The following is a 26,044-nucleotide window of genomic DNA, read 5'->3' as shown; positions in this document are numbered from 1 at the left end:
TTGATCTTGGCGTCGTGAGTTCGAGCCCTGCTCGGGGTGTAGAGATTACTTTAAAAAATCCTTCCCCCCCTAAAGTTCATTCTGATGGGGGAGGGAAGCAGTAACCGTGAATGGTGCGTGATGACAAAACCATCTATGAGGGGCGCCTGGGTGGCTCAGTCGGTTAAGCGTCTGCCTTTGGCTCGGGTCATGATCCCGGGGTCCTGGGATCAAGTCCCACATCGGGCTTCCTGCTCAGTGGGGAGCCTGCTTCTCCCTCTCCCTCTGCCTGTAGCTCCCCCTGCTTGCGCTCTGACAAATAAATAAAATATTTTTTAAAAAAGCAAGATCAAAAAACACCTATGAAAGATCCAGCAGGGAGGCTAGAGTAGCTGGAGCTGAGTGACGGGGAGAACAGTGGGTCAGGGAGGAAGGCAGGGTGCGAGGCATGACCACAAATGACAGAGGGCCTTGTCGCCATCTGAAGGGATGCTGTAAGCTGCCACAAGGACCCGGCTTTTACTCTAAGGGACCTGGGAGCCATCAGATGGTTAGAACAGAGCAGGGACACGACAGAGCTTCAGTGTTCAGAGGATCCCTCTGGCCGCTGAGTCGTAGGGAGGGGCCAAGAGGGACAGCAGAAAACCATCAGAAGCCGTTGCCGTCATCGGCCTGAGACCAGGGCGGCAGTGGCGGTGAACAGAGGCGGTGTGATTGTGGATGTCCTCGAAGGGAGAGCACTTGGAGGCCCCATGATTTCCTGCGGTTTGCACACGGAGGGTGAGAGAGGCGCTAAAGGCTGTTGCAAGGTTTGGGGGCCTGAACAAAGGAGGAAATAGCAACCAATGTTGTTGAAAATGAAAGACAGGCTGTCGGACCATGGCCTCTGCCTCGGATATCGTTTCAAGTGGCACATTAGGAAGCACCTTGGTAGTAGGCCGAGGGGTCGCGCCTGCTGTTATCATAGTCCTGACGTGGTGTCGGAGGTCTCCCGGGGCCATAACAGGACATTCAGTCATTCATGCAACCGATGTTTATTGAGTACTTACTATGCGCTCATACTCTTCTAGGCTCGGGGAGAAAAACTGTTAAAAAAAGGTCACTTTTGGGGCACCTGGGTGGCTCAGTCGGTTGGGCATCCAACTTGTGATTTCAGCTCAAGTCATGATCTCAGGGTCATGAGATAGAGCCCCACGTCAGGCTCTGCACTGAGAGTAGCACCTGTTTGAGGTTCTCTCTCTCCTTCTCCCTCTGTCCCTCCCCACTCGCTCTCTCACTCGCTCTCTCTCTAAAAAAGTCACTTTTCCCATGCAGCTTATGTTCAGCTGGGAGGAGCCAACAATGGTACAGAAACATACCCTATGCCAGGTATAGATGGGTACTAGAAAGGAACAAATAGCCGAGAAAGGGGGTGGGGTGGGGAAAGAGGTGGACTCATGGTAGGGGGATCTCTGTGGGAGACTGTATTCGGCTCCTGTGGTTCCTGTAACAATATACCAGAAATATGTTCTCTCACAGCTCTGGAGGCCAGAAGTCCAAAACCAGTATCACTGGGCCAAAACCAGGGTGTCAGCAGGTCATACTCCCTCTGGAGCTTGTGGGGGCTCCGTTGCCTGCCTCTTCCAGCTTCTGGTGGCCGCATCCCCAGTCCCCGCCTCCATGGTCCTGTCCCCTTCTCTGCAGTGTCGAATCCCCTTCCCCTTCTCATAAGGATATGTGTGACCGCATTCAGGGCCCATTGGATTATCTAAAATAGTTCCTTTAATCACATCTGCACGGACTCTTTTTTCCTCTTAAGGTAACGTTTACAACTTCCAGGAATTAAGACCTGATATATTTGGGGGTCATCATATAGCCAGATACAAACTTTGCCACAAACCCAGAAGAGAACTTAAGGTGATAGTTTCTTTTGTACAACTTTTTCAATTAAAATTCACGATTATTTTGGGGCACCTGGGTGGCTCAGTCAGTTAAGTGACTGCCTTTGGCTCAGGTCCTGATGTCAGGGTCCTGTTATCGAGCCCCACGTCAGGCTCCCTGCTCAGCGGGGAGCCTGCTTCTGCCTCTCCCTCTGCCCTCCCCCCTGCTCTTGCTTGCACGCTCTCTCTCTCTCTCTTTCTCTCCCTCTCAAATAAATAAAATCTTTTCTAAAAATTCTTCTTCACTTCACAATATATATAAATCAAATTCTCATGCTGCATGCCTTAAACTTACACAGTTTTATATATCCATTATTTTTCAATAAAACTAGCAGAAAAAAAACCATATTTGTAAGACAGATTGCCGTGCCCAGGTAACGTGAATGGTAAGGAGAAAGGTGCTTGTTTCTCAATCTTTGGGAAACCTACTTTCAACAGGGGCCATACTTTGGAGAAGCTTGAATTAATAAGTAAATGAAAAACTTAAACATGTTTCTCACGTTTGTGTCACGGAAACAAAACAACAGGCTAGCACTGTAGTTAGGGTTAACCATTCATCCACGTCTTTGTCCGTCTGGTAAATATTTGCTACTGCTGTATGGAGTGGTGGCGAAGAGCTCAGGCGGGAGGCCAGTACAGATCGAGGTTCAAATCCTGGCTCTGCCACTTACTAGGTGTGTGATCTTGGGATGTCTCCTTAGCCTGTTTCCATATCTGCAAATAAGGTGGTCATAAGGATTAAAGGAGATGCCAGGTGCGTCAAGCGCTTTGCCTGGTATAGAGAACGTGCTCACAGCGTGCTCGTTATTCGCCTCCAGTCCTTCCGGGACCACGTGAGAAAACATGACGGGCCTCAACCCACTGTCCCTGACTGTCTTCCCCCGACTAGGACGTAAGTTCTGTGAGAACAGACACTTGGTGTTTTGCTCAATGTTTGGACCCCATCCTTTGGTACTTGGCACATATTAGGTGCTCAGTAAATACTGTTTGAATGAATGTGTGTATGTACGTCATGGGGTTTACTAGTCCAATGTCTGGAAAATGACCCATTGTCCACCTTCCACCACCACTATCTCAAACTCCTCAAACTTCAAAGGAAGGAGCAAGTCATTATTACTATTTTTTAAAAGATTTTATTTATTTTTTTTAAGAGAGAGAGCAGTGGGGAGGAGCAGAGGGAGAGGGAGAGAGGCAATCTCCAGCAAACTCCCTGCTGAGTGCAGAGCCTGACGCGGGGCTCCATCCCAGGACCCTGACATCATGACGTGAGCGAAACCAAGAGTGGGACGCCCAACCGACTGAGCCACCCGGGCGCCCCTCATTGTTATTACTTTTATACATAGGGATAAGAGAGGAAATAAGTAAAAATGGAGGTCCTAGGGGCACCTGGGTGGCTCAGTCGTTAAGCGTCTGCCTTCGGCTCAGGTCATGATCCCAGCGTTCTGGGACTGAGCCCCCATCAGGCTCCCTGCTTGGCCTGAAGCCTGCTTCTCTCTCCCTCTCCCACTCCCCCTGCTTGTGTTCCCTCTCTCACTGCCTCTCTCTCTGTCAAATAAATAAATAAAATCTTTTTTTTTAAAAAAATGGAGGTCCTAGGTAATGTTTTATGGCTGGTATAGAAGCTAAGTAGGGCTAGTTAGACCAGCTTGGAACGTTCTGCTGACGTTCAAGGAGGAGAACCAACAACAGACCACTTCCATCTGCCCATGGGCCCTATCTGTACTCCATCTCCAAATATTCCTGTCATCCACAGGAAGATGACCAGATTGCCACCTTCTCAAGGACAGAAGCCCTAGGCTATGCCTTCCTTACCGGCCCAGCCCAGGTCTTCATTCCTTTAACTGTGTTCTTTGCATGTTTTCATTATGCAAAGCATCTAAGTATGGTGGAGAGGCACATAACAGATTCCCATTCTCTCATTCATTCAACAAACCTCTTTTGCATACTGACTTTGAGCCGGTTTAGTGTGGTGGGTACTGGGGGTTCCAAGATGCCCTGAGGGAGTTCCCAACCTGGCTGGGGAGACAGACAGGTTAGCAGGTGATTGCACTGCAATGTGCAGGTGTGAGAAGGCAGACTGGTTGGACAATGGAAGCAATTCTGTTTAGATAGAAATCAGAGAAGTTTCTTTGAAAGACACTTGAACTACGTCATAAAGAATGAGTGACAGTTCACCGGGAGGGGGAGACTTTCCACATCGAGGGACCACAACATGCAAAATGAATGTCCAAATCAATGAGTTCCCAGTGTTGTCTGAGCCCAAACCTTCTGTCTTCTGCATGTTTGGGACCACTGTCTGAACTTCTCTTGCCCTGGTTCTGTAAATCATGATCTGACACAGTGAAATATGTTCTCCAGGCTGCAAGGTCGTCAGGTCAAGGTAATGGGTCACTAGCCAGCCGGTGCCTCCAAGGAGCAGACCAGAGTCTGAGAATCAAATCTGTGGGCCCCACATCTCTGATGAGCAGAGGGAAGGCATGGGGTAAGGCATGTGATGTTTACGTTCAGAAACTGCAAAGCCACCAGCTTGCAAAGTGTCATTACGTCTGCAGGTGGAGGGTAATTTTCTTATTACTCAAGGACTCTTGATCGGGCTCAGATTGGTCTCTGGGGAATTGCTTTATGACCCAGAGCCAGGCAGCGCGAGATAGGAGATGTGGTTTGCTGGGCAGAAGTTTACAGGGCAGGAAATTGCTTCACTGGGCACAACCATTCATAAGAAACACCTCTGGGAAAAGGAGACTGGGCTCCTGGCCGGTCTGCCCCTGGCCCTGTGTTTACATCAGCAACAACCCATGTTCCTGGTTACACAATGTGGCAGGCGTCACTTCGAGTGGGGGATCTTTGCCCCATGGAAGAATAAACACATTCCTCGCTCGCAGAGGAATTAGCAGACCTCACAGACTTTTCAGTGACTCTCCTGGAGGCCTTAATGTCATAGGAAGGTGACTCTCGATATGATTGGCTGTATGGCCAAACCTAGTCCACATTTGGTTGAGTCCCCTATAAACGGCAGTGGGGGTTCAGATGAAGATACTGCAGCAGTGAAGGGTAGACGAGTGTGACAGTCCTTTGTCAGGCAGTCGCCAAAGCCACACTAGGTTTCTTAGGAACAATCCAGGCACTGACGTAGGGGTCATTGGTCAGTCTTTGGGGCGGAGGGGGACAGGGCTGGGGGTTGTTTGCATACATTCCAAAGCCCATGTGTCCATTGTCCCACCAGCTCAGGGCTGAGGTTTGGAGTCCAGAGTTTTTCTGCATGAGAGCCATCAGATCTGCACATGTCATGGGGAGGAAAGATAAGGGGCAGGGGCCAGTGTCTCCAGAACCATGGGGGTCTGTCTGGCAAGTTACTGGAGGCCTCCAACCCAGCACTGCTCATTAGAATCAAGAGTCACACCCTGGGGCCTACTCCTTCCCACCCCCTTGGTGACCCCATCTCGGTCTTGTCCTGGCCAGGTGAGCGTCAAGGGGCTGCTTCGCTTCTCTGAAGCCTCAGGTTGTGCGTCTGTGAAATGGGGGACTTCAGGTGCTACTAACTGTCGTAGCTCCAAAGTGAGGATCCAGTGACTTTCCTCACCCTCAAGGATGTTCACACACCTAGGGTTTGGTGCATTGTCCTGGGGCAGTCGGGCAGGTGGACTTGGAGGGGATTCTTGTTTTATATACTTTTTACCTTCATACAAGAAGTTGCAGATGGTAAATCCGCCGTTACCTCTGACTTAGTCCAGAGCCTACTGTTTGTGTCCTTACACTTGTGGACAGAACATTCCGGGGCAGGAGCAGCTGGCGGCAGAAGGCCCTGGGCTGGCCCTGGCTGAGGTTTTTTCACTTCCTCGGAGATTCTTGTTTAATTCTGTCTGCCATTTGTAAGTTCATCTTTTTTTGTAGTTTTCTTAACATAAAATTGACGTGCACGTAAGCTGTCTGTTCATTTTCTTGGCTACACAGCCTGGCATTGGGATTGGTGCCTCTGATGGCTAGCGGGGCTGCTCTTTCCACGGTGGCTTTGTGGTCCTAGGAGGAGACATTGTGAGCAATCTCTGCACATAAGATTTGTTGCACTTGACATTGTGGACTGAGAACTTCAGAAGCCACTGGGCAGCATGGGCTTTGTTTTCCTGTTGCTCCTATAACCATTGTTGGGCATCAAGATGTGGCCCTTGAATCTTCTGTGCACCCTATTGTCAATGCCTCTGGGTTTCCACCAGTTGCACTTAATTTTGACGTATTGGTCTGACTGGTGCTGGATGAACTGCTTGTCCTCTTTTTAACAATCTTGCGCTTCCCCAGAGGTCTGAGGGCGGCCATATTGCCATGTAGAAGATGGCTGCCACCTCTGCAGGCAGTGCCGAGGAAGAGAGGGGAAGGTGGCACAGGAGGGCTTCCCATTTGCAAGTTCTAAAGGGGCCCAGACCGTGTCCCTCTTGGTGACCGTTCTATCTCCAGGACCTCATAGGAATGAATAAACACGTGTGTGAATGCATGAATGACTAAATCAATGGGTTGTATTTTTTTTTTTTTAATCTGAAAACCATTGATACCCTGAATCCATAACAAACCTACGGTGGACTTCCGATCACCTAGCTTCTACCTCGTCAGGTAAGCAGCTGCCTTGATTCCTAGTTCCCTTGTACAGATGGAGCAGTTGTGTCAGGGAAAGCAAGGTGGGGTACAGTGCTACCAAGACAGCCACAAGGACAATTCCTAGCCCTTTAGGGAATCAGTTCCTTAAGGATCTACTTTAGGAGTTGTTTTCAAGCCCCTTGGGATCTCATGCTGCTGTTGCCCTGCCCTGCCCATTCCCTGTGAAGGAGACTGCAAAAGGGTTTAGAGCCACTGTCCCTAGACATTTGGGGTTACAGGCCACCTGACCTCCAAATCCTGCTAGAAGAACCAGGCTAAGCCCAGAGGGGAAGGGATGATCTTGTGGGTCAGCCCAGAGGAGGGCGTGTTCAGGGCAGCAGAGGACAGACTCCGAGGAGTGTTTTGGTATCAAGGGCGTGGCCATGCAAGCAGGTTAGGGACCCACTTCAGGATGGTACCCCTGAATGTGGTGCCTGTGTCTGGGTCTGATGTCCTACATGGCATGCATCTCAAACTGGGGCATAGGGCAGTGAGCCATAGGGAGTACAAGAGACCATGGGAAAAATAGCTCATCTTCCCAGGGCATCAATTTTATTCAGAAATAAGCAATTTTAACTGCATTTTTATATAAAAGCAAATGCATGATCATGATACAAAATTGGCACACATTTTTGAGAGGAAATATGGGGCTTCAAAGAAATCTCCTGTTTGCAGGGATCTAAAACCCCAGGCCCCTTAAGAAGCGTGAATTCGCTCTTCTCTGCCAGTAATGATACTTAAATAGAAACGTTTCGGAAGCACGGGCCTAAAAGAGCCGTGCAGAAAATGCCACCCATTGACAAGCCCCCCGCTGCCCGTACATGATGCTAGACCCCCACTCCGTGCAGAGAAGGTGCCCTTGGTGAGACAATGGCATTGGTATAGCAACAGCCTCTCCCATCATCTGGGCTGACCCTCAGATTCCAAGAGATCAGCTTGCTGTCCTTCTCCTCCCAGGCTCTCGGAGACATAAGTCCCCTGTCCGAGAAGAGGAGTTACACTCCCGTTATCATTTGCTCTCTTTCCGGCCAGCACAGCTCTCAGCATGGATGAGCCGCTCCGTTAAGGTGGGTTAGGATGAGCTGAACCCCGGGCAGACACCTGCACCGCCTCCTTCCTTCCTCCTGAGGGCAGTGGCAGCCCTAGCCGCAGACCCACGGAGAGCCCAAACCCAAGAGCAGAGCCACAGCTCACTGGAGTGCAGCTCCAGTCACCATGCGGCGGGGGCAAGTTTTACTTCCTCTGTGCCCAGGCTCACGGCTTAAGGAATTTGTTCCAAATAGAGACACTACTTTTTTTTACATGTATTCACATTTTTGAGACAAGGACACTGACATGACATAGGAAAAAGCAGACAGGCAGATGGCCAGTGAGTTAACAGCTCCACTCTGAATATGCAGAGATCCACAGTGACGGGGATCTGGGTCTGGGGTTATCTGCTGTTGGTTTACTCTTTGTCAAACATTGGTTGTCAAAGCAGATTCCCCCGGGGCCCCAGCTCCAGCTCCCTCTTGTGATCGCCTGGCAAGGGAAGCTCCTCTGGGTCTTCCTGACTCCGGCGTAAGTGGGAATGATGTCTAATTCATTTTTGTGCCCCCTACTGCATGGGGGGGGGTCTTTGCAAATGAGATGCTCTCAAATATTTCCTGGTGATGAGTGTGACAGCAATTTCCCAGATAGTGACGAGTCGTTTACTAAGTAATTGTGTTCTGTGCAGTCTGCTGAGCAGAGGGATTCAATGACAAATAAGAAACACTCTCTTCCCTCAGGCGGCTTGTGGCTTAGCAGGGAAAGCTACACTCCCAGACAGTACGAGCACTGCCTGCTCTCTCGCTGGCCCGCAGCTAACGTGGAAACTTCTAAAGCCACTGAGGTGGGCTTGGCCCCCCACACCTAAAATCAGGGGGGGAACCAAAGGGAGGGTGGCGGCAAAGGGGGCCTTCCACAATCACAGGAATGCCCAGAGTGGGTGGGCCAGAGGGTGACCTCCCCATCACCCTGGAGGAAAGTGAGGCCAGGCTAACACCTGTTGAGACAGGTACCTCCCATTTGCTCATTGTCCCCTGTTTGCAGAGGAGGAGCAGAGAGCTCCGGGGAGGAAGGGGCTGGGTCACAAGCAGGTGAGCCTCCTTTCTGTGGCACCACAAGCATCAGCACGGAGATAGGGCGGCTGTGCTGGAAGGATTTATAGCTCCAGATTTCCAGGTCTTATCGTCCACAAGCTCTTTCTCAATCACGACATTGGGGGCAGGGCAGGGGGGCAGGTAGGCAGGGACAGACTGGAGAGGGGCATTGTGGGGAGGGGAGAATCTGGCAGAAGTGTGCCCGTTTGGGTGTAGCAGACAGAGGAGTTCAGGAGGGAGGGAGAGCAGGAGGAGTGAGGAGAGAGGCAGGGGGTGGGGGAAGCTGTTCATGGCTAATATCATATGGGATATTAAACTGGTTAATAGTAATGCTTGATCTCTCATCTCATTCCCTGTGGCCCAGGCCTGAAAGGCCTTAAACATGCTGTGGAATGCCGTGAAATCCCGAGGCAAGCCCAGAAAGCCAGTCCAGGGAGGCACTGTCTTACCCAGGCTTCTGCTCTCCAGAAGTTTCTCCCCCACCCCCGAGGTCCTCACCCAGTGCATTTTATTGGGGGAGGGGGCAGGTGGGCCGTGTCTCGGGTCATACCTGTAGTTTCGGAGGCAGGAGCACAGAGAGCTGTCCCTGGGGAAAGGCAAACGGCCCACCTTGTGCTGCTTTGCTGGTCGAGGAGAGAAGGGAGAAGGAGACGCTGCAAGTGGGAAGGGCGGGCCGTGGACGCTAAGGGCACCAGTGCTGCCTTCGATGCTAGTCTTCCCTGCCATTCATTCTTACCTGATGCCACCTGAATAAGAATATGGCCCAAGGGAAGCAGCACGCTCCGCAGTTTGCCCTGGACCGCACCCCAGTAGAGCACCCCGAAGGGGGGGGGACTTCCATGGCAGGCCTCTGCTGGACTCACCCCCAGTCTGCGTGCAGCCCCTAAGCGGAACCGCAGGCTCAGCAGGACTTGAAAATAGCCCTCTGAAGAACCCCCCCGCCAAAGTATGCCTCCCTCCTCCCACTCCCCCCCGAGACAAACACAGCCAGGCTTCGGGGAGGCTTGCGGCCGCTCCTTCATACCCCCCAACTCCAGCCTGAGCACATCCCCCCTGGGACTTCAAAGCCGGCGGCTTGTTTGCCTGGCCACAGAGCATCAGTGCTTTCCCTTTTGACCTAAGAAAGCATCCCTCCATTGTTGCAAGATGACTGCTGGCTGGGGGGCGGGGGGGGGGGGAGCAGCCGAGAGCACAGGACCCTGTCATAGGGGGCTGTGAGGTGGGCGTTCCTGCTGGCCTGCCCTGCCAGTCCCAGACCAGGGGATGTGTTGAGAAGGCCTGATAGGAACTGCGTCCCCAGGGCACTGGATAGACCTCTGGAAGGACTGCCCCAGCCAGGACTCAGTTCAGAGAGGGCAGGCTCCACCCCGCCATAGGATGGTATAACCGGCCACACGAATGTACCGGGAATGGACACCACGACCCCATGCACTAGCTGCTCCTTGAAGGCGACCCTTGGTTCCAGGAACCACTCCCCCTGAACGTGGTGGTATAGTGTGTGCTTGTCCATGCCAGGTATACATGTGTCCATACACATATGTGTGCACGGGAATGTGCGTAGCCCTGTGATCCCAGACACCAGCCTGTGGTTCTCTAGGGGTCATGCCCCTGACTCACATTCTGAACACAAACATGCTTGATCTGAATGCAAGAGCAGAGAATGGTATATGAGAAGCAGGAAATTAATCCAGCCAATCAGCTCAAGAAATGGAGAAACGTATTTTAGGACTTACAGAGGCCTTACTTACCCTTCAACTTACTTCTGCCAGGTCAGTGATGAAACACTCATATTTTCAGGGACCCTCAAAGAGGCGTGAGGAGTCTTCCCAGATTGTAGCATCCAGCACACAGTTAGACCTTTAACGAGACTTTTTGGTAATGACGATGACAATGATGATTTTTTCCCTGACGAATGCCTCCCCCCCACATTCTCCATCCCGCACAGACAAGGATACTGAGAGTGTCTAGGCTGTTTCTGGAGAGATGGCCCCACAGTAGACGCACTGTAGTGTAAGGGAGGGTGTGCGGACACTAGAGTCACCCAGAGCTGGGTTCACATCCTAATTCTGTCACTTACTCCTTGCATGACCCTGAGGACATGATTTAACACTTGGATCTTACATTTCTTCATCTATAAAGGGGCTGAAGCCTACTGGAAGATTCTACCCTTGGAAAGGAATGTTGCTGGTGATTATAACAGGAGGAAATTATGTGGTGGAGGAACCAATGGGGGCAGGAACCCAGGTCTGGGGCTGCAGGTCCCACACATGGGGCATCCACGGCAGCTCCCTTCCCAGTTTAGAGACGCAGAACCCACAGTGGTTTAGAGCCCAGACACCACAGCGGGGCTCCAGGGTCCAATCGCACACACCACTTTCAGCTGCATGACCTTGGGCAGGCACTTAATCTCTGTGCCTCGGTTTCCTCACCTGTAAAACAATGATAATAGTCTCTACCACAAAGGACTATTGCCAAGACAAAATGAGTCAATGTGTATCAAGTACTTAGAAAATGGATGGCCCATACTAAGTGACATCTCATGTTTGCAATTTTTATTATTGTATTGTCAACACTGGAGTCACACAATGCTGTCCTTGTAAATACTGTCTAGGCAAAATTACAAACATTTGGTGGAGACAAGGAACATGGTTATTGATTTTTAAGTATGGGTTTGTGAACAGGACAGGAGCAAGGGAGATTTGGGCAGCGAGGATTTCTGGCTCAAAGGAATGCCCTGAAATTCATTTGTGTTCGTCAGCTAGGAGGATGGATGGATGGTAACCCCACTAAACCAGGTGGTATAAAGCTGAGCAAAGAACTCTGAATCCTGCTGTCCCTTCCCTTCCTGGAGTTCTTCTAACATCTCTTAAGAAGGTTTTAAAAATCATGAGATTTCTGGTTTCATGTAAGACATTTAAACTCTATAGCTAAAATCTCAAAGTACCAATGCTCTGAAATTTAAGTTTTATCCTGTCCCAGGACAGCAGCCCCAAGTGACTTCACCTACCCCTGACTAATCAGGTGTTTCCTGGTAACCTGTTGGCAGCCTCCAACCTGAAGGTGCTTCCCCTTTTGTTCCTGTAACAGAGTAGATTTCTGTCCTAGTTGCCTCCGCACAGACCTCGCCCTGACCTAGAGAACTCCGAAGTGCTGCAGGAAAGGGTACAAGGGATGGAACGGGGAAAAAAGCTGAAGAGTTAACCCTAAATTTAAGTCAGCAATGTACCATAGTTGCCAAGAAGACAAAAATCTAGAGTGCATCAATAGAAGTGACTGTGTCCCTATCGTGTGACACAAGAGCCCCACTTATTTGCAATCAGACCACACCTTAAAGTCTGGGCATCACTTTCAAGAGGCACATTGACCAACTGGAAAGCACTGAAAGGAGAATATTCAGAATGGTGAAAAGTCTGGAAATTATCTCACGTAGACAATAGCGAACATCCTAGAGATGAGTAGTCTCACAGGGAAGATCTAAGGAGAACAAATACCTGAAGAGATGTAATGTAGGGAGAAAATGCATTACTCTCTGGACCAGATTGTGGGCAAATTGTGGAGCCACATGACAATTATTCAACTGTTTTGTCAATGAAGTAAGTCTACCCTAGCAGTAGGTAAAGGCTGAAGGATGATCTCTCAGGGATGTGGTATAGGGATAACTACATTAAATAGGAGGTTGGAAAAGATAAGAAGCCATTCAACCCTAAGAGTCTGTGAGTTGTGTTTTTTTTTTTTTTTTAAGTTATCAATAGGACAAGTCTTCTGTTTAGGGAAAACAACATCTGTCTAACACTTCCACTATTAGAGTCATCTAACTGGGTAAAACCATTGTTTGTTCTGAAATATCCTTTTAAAATGCAATATGTAGTCTGAGAAAGGTGACACGTTGGCACAGATAGCCAGAAGGAAGTTTGGAATCATGGAAATAGTATTAGACTGTGAATCGGAAGATTCTGGTTTGAATCTTCCACTTATTATCTATGTGGTCTTAAGCAAGTTATTTACCTCTTTGAGTTCCTGTTTCTTCATCTATTAAATGAGAATAAAAATACCTATTCTCAAATACCAAAGGCATATACATTTTGCTGGTACAGACCTTCAGGCACAGCATAGCTCCAGAGCCTATTGTAGTTCTGGTGACATATCAGAGTTAAGATGACATGTTCCTTTAACAGCTATCAGCTTTCACTACCTTCATCCATATTTTACTGGCTATTCCAGGCAATACCATAAGGCAAGAAAAGAAATAAAAGGTATAATGATTAGAAAAGAAAAAACAAAATTGCTATTTGTTGACAATGTAATTGTCTTCATAGGGAATCCAAGAGAATTTATAGACCAATTATGGTAATGATTACAAGAATTGTGCAAGGTTGCTGAATTTAGACTCACCATATCAAAAAATCAAAAGCATTCTTATATGCCTGCAAAAACTAGTTAGAAAGCATAATCTTTAAGAGTTTCTGTCACCATATCCACAAAAACTAAAAGATATATAGGTTTTAGCAATGGATCTAATAAAAGAAGTGTTCATTCAAATGGAGAAATTATAAAACTTTATTGACAGTCAGAAGGTCTAAATAAATAAAGTAATATACCATGTTCATGGATGGAATACCCAATATTATTTTTTAAATCCCAAATTACTCTACAAATTCAATATAGTTCTAATAACAATCTCAACTTGGCCATATCTATGTATAAGAAACATTCAAGCTAATCTTAAAATGTGATAGAAAAGACCCAAGAATAGTAAAGACAATTTTGAAGAAGGAAAAGGAGGCATTTGCTTTACCACAAATGAAATTTTTTAATAAGGCTATAGTAATTAAAACAGTGTGATTCTGACACAGTGAGAGAAAAGTAACTCCAGTGAAATGGAATAGGAAGCTCAGAAACAGACCCACACATTTAAGAATTTGGTATATTACAGCAATGGCATCGCAGATCACTGGGAAAATTATGGACAATCAATAAATGGTGCTAGAACAATTGATTATCAATATGGAAAAATAAAATTAAAATTGTCTTCCTATCTTACACTGTATATAAAGAGCAACTTAAAGGATTTGATGTGGAAAAGGAAAATTTTAAAACTCTTGGAAGAAAATATCAGAGAATAGTTTTGTGGCCTTGGAGTAGGGCAGGATTTCTTAGGTAAGTTGAATTTAATTTTTTTTTAAAAAAGGGAAAAAAATAAATAAATTTTGGGCTGATGCTCACGTCTCCACTCTGTGACCCCACATGTCCCTAATGTAAAGCCCCAGGTGGGGTTGGAGAGCCCATGTTTGTAGAAGGTCCACATCTCTTTTTGTATTTTCATCTTTTTACCTGTTCCAGAATCCACACGTAATGGTACCAGAGCGATGGGCTGCTTCGGAACTCTGGGAAGAGGTAGGCAAAAAAACTACAAAGAAAAAATCACAAAGCTCAGGTCTCATCTTGGCCAACCCTCCTTCCCATCTGTGATGCTCCCTGACAACGTAAGCCAGTCTTACACTTGGCCCTCCGCGATGACAAAGAGCTTCTGCCTCCCGGTGACAGTACCAGTAACAGCGGCTAGCGAACTTGACTGAGTGCTGCCCGTGTGCCTGGCGCTGTTCTCAGCCCTTTGCATGTATTGACTTACTCATGGCAAGTCAGCTCGTTCCAAATTTGGACAGCTCTGTCTGCGGAAAGTCCAGACAGGACTCCCTAGTTTCCCTCCGATCCTCACGAGGTCTCTTAACTGAGGGGGAATGAGGATTTTCACGTCAGAACGGTTGCCCATGGAGACGACAGGGGAAGACAGGGCTGGTGTGCATTGTGCCCGCTCTCTCCCAGGCTCTGAAGCCATAGCAGTAGTAATAGTAATAGTTAACATTTAGTGCAGCACGTGCTCCCTTTACATGCATTTGCCTCATTTAATCCACATAATAACCTTGGTTTTCTACAGATGAGCAGACTGACGCTTTGGAAGGGTTACGTAACTATCCGAAGGCCTCGGAGCTGGTTGCCAGCATTCCAGCCCAGGCTGTCTGGCGAGAGGCTGAGCTGTTAGCCAAACCCGTCTGTACAAGTTTTCAAAGTTAATGTGTTTCTGAGAAGAGTGTGCTAGAAAAATCGCTGAACAGAGTGAGAAGGCTGGGGCTGTGCTCCTCCTTTTGCTACTTCTCTGTGGGTCTGAGCAAACTGCTCTCCCCATTTCCTGAAGTGTGAAACAGAGCAGTATGGGATAATCCCTAAAGCCAGGCCTCACTCTGATAATCTGGGTTCTAAGCTCTAGGTGTCTACAATCCTTTCCCATCTGGAATGTGTCCTAGGGCCTCTAGTTAACATATGGAGATTAGGAGAAGGGATACGTGAATGAATGAATGAATGAATGAATGATCAAATGAAATAGAATCTAGCATTTTCCTTTGCAGAAGGTTGTTCCTGGTCAACTGATCCTAGAGTCAAAAAAAAAAAAAAAGAAGGGTGTCCCGATCTCACTTTTTGGTTTCACCTGCTTTTCACCAGTTGGCTTCAAATCTTGGGGGATAAATAAAGCTCGCCTCAACCGCAGGGCTTTCTCTCAAGGCCCAGCTGTAGGCTAGAAGCAGAAAGTGAATATGCACAGAGTGACCAATTAGTTCACTGACTGCCCTCATGACCTCTGACCCCTGCTGGGCCACCCCATCCATTAGCTGTCCTCTTCCCCTCCACCCTTCCCTCTCCCAGTTTGAGCCGTTGTCGGGCCATTCTCTTTCAGCAAAGAAACATGCTCAGGCATTCAGCCAGCCCTTTCCACATGCTGTTCCTTTGTCTTCCTCCCTCTGTGGCCCTTGTTGCTAACCTGGTCACCACTCCTTGACCCTAGGCTGGGCTCTCACCGTCCTGGGGGTGGGGAGGGGCAGTACGGCAAGGCTGGGCTTGCGGGGAGGAAGAGGGCAAGCTCTTGCTTTTCCTTTTCTCTGGGATTTCATTCCACACGCTTGAGGTTTAATCCTGTTCCTCCTCGCAAAGAGAGTCCCTGTAATGCTTTCCCCTGGGAGAAGGATTTCTTTCAAAGGCAAGTGTTTTGAAGATTTCTGTCAGTTGGGAAGTCAGCAGTGTGTTCCTTTGAGATGTCGGCTATTTTCTATGAGGTTGGGGGGGAAAATATATATATATATATACAATTTCTGTGTATCATATATAGTTGATTAAGACAGGAAAGCCTAGTGCAAGATTATGGGTGTGTGAAGACCTCTTTGTGAGATGAGGTAAAGTAGTCATCAAAAGAGGAAAATGAGCTACTTTTATTGCGCTTGAGAAAAGCCTTCTAAGTGTTAATTGCATCTGCTAATTCTTTAGAATTCTAGCTCAGAGAGCAAGGGAGCTGGTGGTGAGTTTATTAGAAAAGGCCAAGTTTGGGGCAGTCAGACCCATTGCATTTAAATCCAGGTCCTGCCACTTGTCACCTGGGTGACTTTTGGTAAAAGTAGCGGCTTCCAGTTTTCTGAGAGCATCGCATATGCCAATCACTTTACATCCGTCATCTTCTTTAATTCCCATAATATAAGCAGGGAGGCAGATGTTATAAGCCACCATCGTCTTCATTGTGCAAATAAAGAAATGCAGGCTGAGAAAAATGAAATTATTTGTTCGGGGTTGTACGACTCGCAGATGGCGGGAAAGGAAGGTGAGAGAGCAGAGCTACGCTTCCTCCCGGTTATGATGTAGCTAAGTCATTCAAGCTGTATGAGCTTTGGTTTCCCCACCTGTGAAGCACCTGGCACTCCTGACTAACAACTCCTGAACGCTTCTTAGTATATTCTGGTCGCTTTTCTAAATACAGACATACCGTATCTCGTTTCATCGTCACCAAGTTCTAAACATAGAAACTATTTTTATTCCCATTTTACAGAGGAGGAAACTGAGGCTTAGAGAGACAGAGAAACTGATCCAGATGGCACACGGCTAATAAGTCGTGGGGCTGGGATTCTATCTTGAGCCCGTTTGGCTCCAGGCCCAGGCTCTTTCTACTTTCTGCCCTAGGACGGTTGCCTCCAAAAGGCCTGCTGATGAAGATATGGTGTGTACGTAAAGAGAGGACGACAGGAATGTGAGGAAGGAGGAAACTAATTCCAACCGAGAGGACCACGGACGGCTTTATGGAGAATATAGAGGAGAATCGCTGGATGGAAATTCACTTTAACGCCGGTAAGGCTCAGAAATCCGTGCGTTTCATAAAGCGAGGCACACCCTAGTTACGTCCCGCTGTTTATGCTGAAGGGGCGGACAGAGTCCTTGCCGTAGGCATGTCTAATAAGCACTAAGGCAGGTCCTGTATCTTATTCGTCTCGGTACCACTTCCCCCCCACCTTCCTCCTCCCACCCCAGCAGCGTCTAGGGTGGGGCCTTGCAGTACAGTACACGCTTGCTCGCTGGAGATTTCCCTGTCCCTATCATTCATTCCCTAAGGGAATAAATGAATAACCTCAGGAAGGATTTGGGTGGGGGTAAGTGGCTTTCCTGGTTTGGAGGATGCTGCCGCCCCGCAGTGGGAAGACCCTGTCCCTCTTCTCTTTCTCCCTGCAGCTCCTCTGACAAGAAGCCCACAGGCTGAATGATAGGGGCCCACTGCACTAGAGATGATTTATGGTTCTTTGTTATACAAACCCTTTCACATTCCTCCCCATCCTCTTTTTGCAACCAATTCATCATGGCATTTAAATGAAGCTTTGGATAGGGAGCTATGGCTCACAGTCCTGAAGACAATTGTTCAAGACACCTGAACGACAATAGGTCTAGCATTCGGATCTATAAAAGACGCCTTCTCCATTGGATTATCTTAGGTTTCCCTGCTTTTCCCAAGGACCCAGGGAAATGCCTTTATTTCTCTCCAAAAGAATCCCAGGTACTCAGTCTGAGCAGTGAAAAGAAAGGGGCGACATGCAGCAGACTGGCTATGGAAGGCAATGCTCTGTAATTTCCCCGTAATTAGAATAACAGAGGCCCCCAGGAAGATCTCAGTCTCAGAATAACTTTGCAAAGATGCTTCAGAGTTGTTTTCCTCAATGCTCTGGGAACCCCAGGTTTGTTGAGTCAATCTGCTGTCAAAATGATGATGGCCAAGTAAAGCGAAACTTTCTTGGTTCTTCATGTTAGTAATACACGCTGATGTCACACTCATCGAAGTAAACCCTTTATCATGGCTATAGGAGTAAACTAGCAGTGAGCATTTCCCCCGTCTGTCATTAAGCCTATGTCAATCACATCACACGTGGGATACCATATGCTGGCATTATTTTGACTATGTTGCACAGTCAGTAGAATTGAGAGTTAAATTCCTGAGCAAAACCACATACACAAAGTTTAATACAGAATCGTTGTAAAAATGGGCATTTTTAATTTTTTGATTATGTCGTATATCATCGCCTTATTGTGAAAAGAACTGATGGTTAGAGACTAACACGCCCTACATGAGTTTTTGTAACCCAAATAAGTAGGTGATGCCCTCTAATTTCTTACTGTGTGATGGTAAACTCTCTCTGTGCCTCATTTTCCCTTTGTACACAATTAGGAGATGAATGTTTTGCTTCCTGTCCTCCTCAAGACGAAACTCAAAATGCAATGTGAACAAGATATTTTCTAAAATAACGTGTTCAAAAAAGTTAGAGGACATCTTAAGTTCAGGGAACCACATCATACTTTAAATGCACCAAGGAATGTCAGGGTGCCTGGGTGGCTCAGTTGGGTAAGTGTCTGACTCTTGATTTTGGCTCAGGTCATGATCTCAGGGCTGTGAGATCAAGCCCCTCCGTCAGCTTAAGATTCTCTCTCTCTCCCTCTGCCCCATCCTCTTTCCCTCTCTTAAAAAAAATGCACCAAGGAGTCTCAAATAATATTCTTTTGTAAAACAAACAAGCCACTCTTTTACTGGTTTAGAACATTCGAATTTTCAATAATAAATTTGCTTAAAACAGAAGTTCACCTAAACTTGCAAAGTTCCTAGAGTTCACCCTATGCACTTGGTGGTGTAAAGTATTTTTTAAATATGTATATCGGCTGAAAATGTATTATCAGCTGAAGTGTTTATCAAGGACTGTCCTTGTTTCCCACTCCTTAAATGCAATGATTTACCTTTGACTTATAAGGTGTAACATTTCATTGTTCATTCCAGATGATTGTGTTTCTGTTTTGTCATCTGCAAAATAGGAGTCTATCCCAAAGCAATTAGACAAAACAAAATAAGAGACATACATTTAAAAGATACATGGAGGGGCACCTGGGTGGCTCATCCAGTTAAGTGTCTGCCTTTGGCTCAGGTCATGATCCCAGGATCCTAGAATCAAGCCCCTTGTCAGGCTCCGCGGGGAGTCTGCTTGTCCGTCTCCCTCCACCCCTCCCTCTGCTCGTTCTTGCTCTCTCTCAAATAAATAAATAAATAAATAATCTTTTTAAAAATTTAAAAATAAAAAATAAAAGATACATGGAAACAAACAAATAAATAAAAGATACATGGAGAGCAAGATTTTTAAAATGATAACTTTTGGGGCACCTGGGTGGCTCAGTTGGTTAAGCATCCAACTCTTGATTTTGGCTTGGGTCATGATCTCAGGGTCCTGAGATCAAGCCCTGTGGCGGGCTTCAAGCTCAGCACAGAGTCTGCTTCTCTCCCCCTCTCTCTCCTGCTGCCCCCACCTTGCTCACACATGCTCTCTCTCTCTCTAAAATAAATAAACACTTTAAAAAATATATAAATAAATGAATGAATAAAAATCCTTTTTATGCAATTTGTTAACATTCACACAAATTAAGTAATATCAAATATGACAATCTGAGTTTTATTTTTCCTCAAGAGTTTTGTATCTCAAGCTGAAATAATTCTGTGTTAGATCCACAGTTCTCCAACTGGGTCCTGAGGCACCACAGAGCGCCATAGCAGCAAGTCTATGGGGCAACATAGACTATTTTATTTATTTATTTATTTTTATTCTTTTAATTCCAATATAGTTAACATACAGTGTTATATTTTTTAAGGTGTACAATATAGAAATTCAATAATTCCATAGATAGCCAGTGCTCATCACGACAAGTGCACTCCTTAATCCCCATCACCTACTTCACCCATCCCCCACCCACCTCCGCTCTGGTAACCATGTTTGTTCTCTGTAGTTAAGAGTCTGTTTCTTGGTTTCTCTCTCTCTCTCTCTTTTTTTCCCTTTGCTTCTTTGTTTTCTTTCTTTTTTTTTTTTTAAAGATTTTATTTATTTATTTGACAGAGATAGAGACAGCCAGCGAAAGAGGGAACACAAGCAGGGGGAGTGGGAGAGGAAAAAGCAGGGTCATAGCAGAGGAGCCTGATGTGGGGCTCGATCCCATAACTCCGGGATCACGCCCTGAGCCAAAGGCAGACGCTTAACGACTGCACCACCCAGGCGCCCCCTTTGTTTTCTTTCTTAAATTCCACATATGAGTGAAATCATATGGTATTTGTCTTTCTCTTACTGACTTATTTCACTGAGCATAATATTCTCTAGCTCCATCCATGTGGTTGCAAATGTCAAGATTTCATTCTTTTTATGGCCGAATAATATTCCATTATATATATATCCCATCATCTTTATCCGTTCTCCATTCATCCATCAATGGACATTTGAGCTGCTCCCATACTTCCGCTATTGTAAATAATGCTCCTATAAACATAGAGGTGTATGTATCTCTTTGAATTAATGTTTCTTTTATTATGATGATGATATGTTAGTCACCATACAGTACATCCTTAGTTTTTGATGTAGTGTTCCATGATTCATTGTTTGCGTATAATACCCAGTGCTCCGTGCAGTATGTGCCCTCCTTAATACCCACCACCGGGCTAGCCCATCCCCCCACCCTCCTCCCCTCTAAAACCCTCAGTTTGTTTCCCTGAGTCCATAGTCTCTCATGGTTCATCTCCCCTTCTGTTATCCCCCCTTCATTTTTCCCTTCCCTCTCCTAATGATCTCCCTGCTATTTCTTATGTTCCATAAATGAGTGAAACCATATGATAATGGCCTTTCTCTGCTTGACTTATTTCACTTAGCATAATCTCCTCCAGTTCCATCTGTGTTGCTGCAAATGTTGGGTAATCGTTCTTTCTGATGGCTGAGTAATATTCCATTGTATATATGGACCACATCTTCTTTATCCATTTATCCGTTGAAGGGCATCTCGGCTCCTTCCACAGTTTGGCTATTGCGGACATTGCCGCTGTGAACGTTGGGGTGCATGTGCCCCTTCTTTTCACTACATCTGTATCTTTGGGGTAAATACCCAGTAGTGCAATTGCTGGGTCATAGGGTAGCTCTATTTTTAACTTTTTGAGGAACCTCCACACTGTTTTCCAAAGTGGCTGTACCAACTTGCACTCCCACCAACAGTGTAAGAGGGTTCCCCTTTCTCCACATCCTCTCCAAATGTTTTTGTATTTTGGGGGTAAATACTCAGTAGTGTGATTACAGGATTTTAGGGTAGGCAATTCTATTTTAATTTTTTGAGGAACCCCCATACTACTTTCCACAGTGGCTGCACCAGTTTGCATTCCCACCAACAGTGCAAGAGGGTTCCTTTTTCTCCACATCCTCACCAACACTTGTTTCTTGTGTTTTTGATTTTAGCCATTCTGACAGGTGTGAGTTGATATCTCACTGTGGTTTTGATTTGCATTTCCCTGATGATGAGTGATGTTGAACATTTTCTCATGTGTCTGTTGGCCATGTGGATATCTTCTTTGGAGAAATGTCTATTCATGCCTTCTGCCCATTTTTTAATTGGATTATTTGTTTTTGGGGTGTTGAGTTGAATAAGTTCTTTATATATTTTAGATACTAATCTTTAATTGGATATGTCATTTGCAAATATCTTCTTCCATTCCATAGGTTGCCTTTTTTTTTTTTTTAAGATTTTTTATTTATTTATGTGACAGAGAGACAGCCAGCGAGAGAGGGAACACAAGCAGGGGGAGTGGGAGAGGAAGAAGCAGGCTCCCAGCCGAGGAGCCCGATGTGGGACTCGATCCCGGAACACCGGGATCATGCCCTGAGCCGAAGGCAGATGCTTAACCGCTGAGCTACCCAGGCGCCCCTTTAGGTTGCCTTTTAGTTTTGTTGACTGTTTCCTTCACTGTGCAGAAGTTTTTTATTTTGATGTAGTCCTAATAGTTTATTTTTGCTTTTATTTCCCTTGCCTCAGGAGACATACCTAGAAAAAATGTTGCTACGGCCAATATCAGAGACATTGCTGCCTATGCTCTCTTCTAGGATTTTTCTGGTTTCAGGTCTCACATGTAGGTCTTTAATCCATTTTGAGTTTATTTTTGTGCACGGTGAAAGAAAGTGGCCTAGTTCCATTCTTTCGCATGTAGCTGATCAGTTTTCCAACACCATTTGTAGAAGAGACTGTCTTTTCCCTTTGGATATTCTTTCCTGCTTTGTCAGAGATTAATTGATTATATAATTGTGGGTTTATTTCTAAATTTTCTATTCCATTCCATTGATCTATGTGTCTATTTTTGTGCCAGCACCATACTGTTCTGATTATTACAGCTTTGTAATATAACTTGAAGTCTGGAATTGTGATACCTCTGGCTTGGCTTTGCTTTTTCAAAATAGCTTTAGCTATTCAGGGTCTTTTGTGGTTCCATACAAATTTTAGCATTGTTTGTTCTAGTTCTGTGAAAAGTGCGTTGGTATTTTGATAGGGATTACATTAAATCTGTAGATTGCTTTGGGTAGTATAGACATTTTAACAATATGTGTTCTTCCAATCCATGAACATGGAATAGCTTTCCATTTCTTTGCATCATCTTCAGTTTCTTTCACCAATGTTTTATAGTTTTCAGAACACAGGTTTTTCACCTCTTTGGTTAGGTTTATTCCTAGGTATCTTATTATTTTTGGTGCAAGTGTAAATGGGATTTTTTCTTAATTTCTCTTTCTGTTGCTTCATTATTAGTGTATAGAAATGCAGCAGATTTCTGTATATTGATTTTATATCCTATGACTTTACTGAATTCACTTATCAGTTCTAGTAGCTTTTTGGTGGAGCCTTTCAGGGTTTTCTATGTATAGTATCATGTCATCTGCAAATAGTGAAAGTTTTACTTTTTCCTTACCAGTTCGGATGCCTTATATTTCTTTTTGCTGTCTGATTGCTGTAGCTAGGACTTCTAGTACTATGTTGAATGACAGTGCTGAGACTGGACATCCTTGTCTTGTTCCTGATGTTAGGGGGAAATCTCTCAGTTTTTCCCCACTGGGTGTGATACTTACTGGGTTTTTTTAAGATTTTATTTATTTGACAGAGACAGAGAGAGAAAGAGAGCACAAGCAGGGGGGCAGCAGGCAGAGGGAGAGGGAGAAGCAGGCTCCCCACTGAGCAGGGAGCCCAATGTGGGGCTCGATCCCATGACCTGAGCCAAAGGCAGATGCTTAGTTGACTGAGCCACCCAGGTGCCCCAATAAATAAATCTTTAAAAAAAAAAAGAAATTATGTGAACTTCTTCTTTTTTTTTTTTAAAGGAAGTTTAAAAAAGGGGTGCCCAGCTGGCTCTGTCGGCAGAGCATGTGACTCCTGGTCTCGGGGTTGTAAATTCAAGCCCCATGTTGGGTGTAGAGATTACTTAAAAATAAAATCTTGGGGTGCCTGGGTGGCACAGTCGTTAAGCGTCTGCCTTCGGCCCAGGGCGTGATCCCGGAGTCCTGGGATCAAGCCCCATGTCAGGCTCCTCTGCTGGGAGCCTGCTTCATCCCGCCCCCTCCCCCTGCTTGTGTTCCCTCTCTCGCTGGCTGTCTCTCTCTGTCAAATAAATAAATAAAATCTTTAAAAACAAAAAAACAAAAATAAAAAAACAAGCAGGCTTAAAACTTTACATCAAAAACTAGGGATGTACTGTATGGTGACTAACATAATATAATAAAAAATATTATTTAAAAATTTTAAAAAAAGAACATGAATCAAACCAATGTTGATTCTCATATCACACCTAAATTCTATTTCCTGTGGAAAATAAGCCCCCAAATAAACATTGAACAGCAAATGAATTAAAAAAAATAAAACAAACAAACAAACAAAAAGAACAAGGAGGATTAATAGAAACAGGCAGAGAAACTGTTTTCTGTTTTCTCTCAAACCCACAGACATAACGAATAAGGCCCAAAGGGTCCCTCATTCCCACAAGTCTAGGATCACTCAGGCAGGCAGCCCTACACAAAGCTCAGTGAGGAAGGGTATAACCAGAAGCCACAAGTATATTTTTCTGTCACCTTTTCTTAGGTTATCAGTGCATTTCAAGAGTCTCTTGATTTCTTTGCAATGATTCCAAATCCCTAGAAGACAAATGGCCATTTGCAGCAAGAATGTGCTCCATGTGCCACGTTTCCACACCATGTCACTTCCTGCTTTTTCAACCTCAGAGCTTGCCAAAGCAAGAAACTTGTCTCCAGAGCCAAGGTCTGTAGAGACTTTCTCAAACTGGCTGAGCAGAGCAGCTGCATTTGCTGACAGGAAGGCCTCGTCATCTGCAGTCAGCTTCTCTCCAAGTGTCCTGACAGCTGTTAGTATCTCCGCTTTCTGTTGAGTATAGAGGCGTCTTTCCAGCGTTCCCACCATGAGATCTCTACCCATCTCTGCTAACCTTGTCCGAAGCTGACCTGGTGGTTTCCTTGCAGGTAATCTGATAACCTCCAGGGTTTGAAAGGCCTGGCTGATAGCTGCCTGGTTAGCTAGTTGCATTCAACTTAGCTCATCTACCGAAGTCATATTTCCAAGCATAGTTTTTTCAGTGAATCATTAAATTCGCTTAGTTGCTCCAGAGTTTCCTTTTTGGTTTCCTCATCGTCATCTGTAACAAGTCCCTCTCTGCCTTCCTCCAAGTCCTGTAATTGCGACATTAGTCCATCCAACTGTTCTTCTAAATCCTGCTTTTATTTGCTTGTCTCTGTCTTCCCTTTGGAAGCCATTTTGATCACTTGTCTCTCGGTACTTTGAACTCTGCACAGTGTTGACCAGTCCCAAAGTGCATGAACCTCCGACCGTTGAAGTTTCAAGTGTCATAAACCTGAGGAAAGTGACATTGTTCATCAGGACTCCAAGAGGCTCAAAGTTCAAACCACTGGGAGGTGCAATTGGCTCCTCAGGCCCTCGGGGTCCCCTCTTCCCAGGACAGTTCTTTTCCATGATCTTATATTTATTTTCATGTAATAGGAAAAAAATAGCCTCAGTCACATGAAGACTTTATAACTGCTGTAATAATCGTAAGTTTCTATTTAAATTTACTATCTGGGAGGAGAACAGAAATTACTCCATTTCTTTATTGTTTGATTTCTTTGATTTTTAGGTCTCCTGGATTGAAATCTTCATCCAACTGTTTTTTTGTTTTTGTTTTTGTTTTTTGTTTTTTAACAACTAGAAACAGAATTTGTCCCTGGTACGTAACAGGGAGTTTTGAAAATTCCTATCAAAAACTCTTTTCCGGGGCACCTGGGTGGCACAGCGGTTAAGCGTCTGCCTTCGGCTCAGGGAGTGATCCTGGCGTTATGGGATCAAGCCCCACATCAGGCTCCTCTGCTATGAGCCTGCTTCTTCCTCTCCCACTCCCCCTGCTTGTGTTCCCTCTCTCGCTGGCTGTCTCTATCTCTGTCAAATACATAAATAAAAAATCTTAAAAAAAAAAAACTCTTTTCCAACAGGCTTACATCTTTTCAAAAACAAAACATTTTTAGGAACACCTGGCTGGCTCAGTCAGTAGAGCATGCAACTCTTGATCTCGGGGTTGTGATTTCGAGCCCCACGTTAGGTGTAGGTAGAGGCTACTTAAAAAAATAATAAAATCTTTAAAAAATATTTTTTAAAAATTTTGTTCAAGGAAACATCTAGTAAGGTTTTTGACCTCCCACCACTCCCTTCTCCCCAAATGATGGCTTCCCATAAGCTATTCTTCTAAGAAGGCAGGCAGAATTAACTCGCTATATATTGATGAGACTTTTTGTCTTGCTGTAGCTTAGGAAATTCCTTGGAAGTCCTTTAATTACCATTTCTTTTAATTTTTAATTTTTATATGATTTCAAACTTACAGAAAAGGTGTAAAAACAGTACAAAAATATTCCTGTCTACCTCTCACCAAGATTTCCCATTCATATTTCCCATTATAAAATTTACTACTTTTCTCTTTGTAATTAATAAATATCTTGTGAGAACATACTTTGTGACAATGTAAATATCCTGTTTCTCATCCAAATTTCACCCACTAGCTTTACCATCCATTAATGATTCAATTATTACTATGATGGTTGCCAAATAGTGATTTTCTTTTTTTTTTTTTTAAAGATTTTATTTATTTATTCGACAGAGATAGAGACAGCCAGCGAGAGAGGGAACATAAGCAGGGGGAGTGGGAGAGGAAGAAGCAGGCTC

The 26,044-nt window shown here is 45.5% G+C and overlaps 1 protein-coding gene and 1 pseudogene across 2 annotated transcripts in view; one reads left to right on the top strand and one right to left on the bottom strand.

Annotated features, from left to right (window-relative positions):
• The window catches only part of DDX52 (DExD-box helicase 52), a 63,963-nt gene that overhangs the window by 4,143 nt on the left and 33,776 nt on the right, over positions 1 to 26,044 (top strand). For both annotated transcript variants that reach the window (XM_087854601.1, XM_045773728.2), the window contains exons 3-4: positions 13,988 to 14,041; positions 16,646 to 16,810. The gene's annotated coding sequence lies outside the window, so the exon portion shown is untranslated. The remainder of the gene's footprint in view (positions 1 to 13,987; positions 14,042 to 16,645; positions 16,811 to 26,044) is intronic.
• LOC123777134 (protein LZIC pseudogene) lies at positions 628 to 24,606 on the bottom strand (annotated as a pseudogene).

Source organism: Ursus americanus, chromosome 23, assembly GCF_024610735.1.
Source record: "Ursus americanus isolate L20-20 chromosome 23, mUrsAme1.1.p, whole genome shotgun sequence".
Taxonomy (NCBI): Eukaryota; Metazoa; Chordata; class Mammalia; order Carnivora; family Ursidae; genus Ursus; species Ursus americanus.
Note: the sequence above shows the minus strand (reverse complement) of the source record. Positions and strands in the feature narration are given on the sequence as shown.